This window comes from Ipomoea nil, unplaced genomic scaffold (assembly GCF_001879475.1).
Source record: "Ipomoea nil cultivar Tokyo-kokei standard unplaced genomic scaffold, Asagao_1.1 scaffold2555, whole genome shotgun sequence".
NCBI classification, from domain to species: Eukaryota; Viridiplantae; Streptophyta; class Magnoliopsida; order Solanales; family Convolvulaceae; genus Ipomoea; species Ipomoea nil.
Genome location: NW_017618983.1, coordinates 195,001 through 197,537, shown reverse-complemented (window position 1 = coordinate 197,537; position 2,537 = coordinate 195,001).

Sequence of the window (2,537 nt, the reverse complement as noted above, 5' to 3'; positions counted from 1 at the left end):
ATAGACAACATCACTGTATGCTTCGACATCTCAAATTTGGACCTCCACTCTTTGAGAGTGTCGCTAACATCGTCTTTGTGCCTTTTGGTAATAACAACAGTTCCACAGGGCAACCCCAGAGTGGCATGGATATCCTTCTCTGTGACATGCATTTCTGCACCATTCTCCAAACGCACAGACATGCTAGAAGGATCAAAATTAGCCAACAACCACCTACTCAACCGCTTCGGAAAATCTTCAACCTCAAGATTCAACAATTCCCCCAAACCAATTTGACCCACAGCTTTACGTTGGCACGCACTGAAGTGTTTCAACTGAGACACCAAATGCTTGGGCGATCCACGAGTATTGAGAGACGGAATTACAACCCCTGCATCCTCAACCCCCCCCCCCCCCCCCCAACTCGCACCCCATCCAAAGGCGCCTGTACCTGAGGGGGAGTAGACACCACGATCGGAGGACCCCGGGGAGCCCCAATTTGCACCCCTCCACAAGTTGGGTGACCTTGAGTAGGTAGCGAAACCACAACGGGGGGAACTTGTTGACCCACTTGCAGAACAGTCGAACCAGCACCAGGCGTGGATACAAACACATCAGAATCATCCACTACAATGAAAAGAACGAACCAAAGTTGATGCAACAGACATAAAGAATAACACCAAAAACAAACACACAAAATAAAGCAAGGCACACACAAAATAAATCTGTATGCACACACAAAAAAAATAACTACATACTCCTACCCAACTGCACAGACCGAAATACCAAACTGCACAGACCGAATGACTGTTGACAAATCATCGATAATAATTGGCAACTAATAACGAAAGACTGGCATCAATAATTCGCAGAAAATGATTTGCAAATAACAAGAATAAAAATAGTAATAATAAAAAAATTAATAATAATAAGTAGAAAACTAATAATAATATAAACTCCAATCGCACAGGCCATAACAATGACAAGCACACCATAAATATAGAAAATAACAACACACCAACATTTATTGGAGTTTAGATTGGGCAGACAGGTAAACAAAAATCATGTCATGGTTCCTACTAGTAAATAGAGTTTAGATTGACGATTTTACTAAGTTTGACTGTTTAATAGAAACTTTTTAAAGTTTGGAGTCTAATTACTATTTTGTCAAAAGTTAGAAGGACCATTTGACCATTTTTGTTAAAAAGATATATATTGTTAATATTTTATAGTCGAGTAATGATATAAATTCGTAAAATTTTAAATGTATTAAGAATATGACAAATAATATCATTATTGTAAAATTGTATTATTTGGTCAAATATTTTGATAGCAACAACGTTGACCAAATCACAAATGCCACAACGGCACAAAGTAATGCTATTTCAAAATTTGATAAACATCCACAACAAGGAAAAAGAGAGGTAATAGAAGATGAAGAAATTCCTTCATTAAAAACACATATCCTAACCCGAAGAATTAAAAATCCTTCATTATAACCCCCAATCGCACCGGCCATAACAACAAAATGCACGGACAACAAACTTAACTAAGAACCCAACGCACAAGCCCAAAAACTAAAACGAACAAACGCCAGACCTACTAGAATCCAGTGGAAATTTTAAACCTAAAAAAAAAAAAAAAAAAAACCACCCCTTATAAACCCTAATCGAACAGACCATAACAACAAAAAGTACCAAATAGATATATAAAATAACAACACACCAACAGTTAATAGGCCATAACATATTACAATTAAAATTCACATACCAAAATAGCTTTACGTAAAAAACCAAAAACCAAGCTATAAAAATATGGTAAAAGATTGCATCAATTCTAATTGACAGTCCAAATAAGAGATATTTGGCCTGAAAACTTGTCAACCTATTTGTGACTCAACGCACAAGCCGAAGACATAAAACGCACACAGAAAAACTTCATAACACAACGCAAACTTCTGTTCATTAATTTTTAAATTGAATAACGGTATCAACATGCAACAAAAACCATGACCAAACCGCTGATTGATGATACCCGTCATAACAAAGAATTTAAGCCAAACGCACACACGGGAAAACAAATTGCACACATAGCATAACAAAGAATTGAAGCCAAACGCACACACGGGAAAACAAATTGCACACACACAGCCACATCAGTCCTAAAATGCTTACCAATACGAAACCAAAAACAAAACATCCATAAAAACACAAAAATGATACCAAACCACAGTAATATATTTACAAATAACAAAAAAAAAAATTACAATAACAATACTAAAAATAATAATTATAATTATAAAACAAATAAAAAGATAAACCAACCAAAAACACAACATCCATAAAATCACAAAAATTATACCAACCACAGTAATATATTTACAAATAACAATAAAAAAAATTATAACAATTATAATAACAATACTAAAAATAATAATTATAATTATAAAAGAAATAACAAGATAACCACAATTGCACAAGCCATAACAACGCAAAGCACACCATAAATATATAAAATAACAACACACCCACATTTACAATTAAAATTCACCAAGCAAA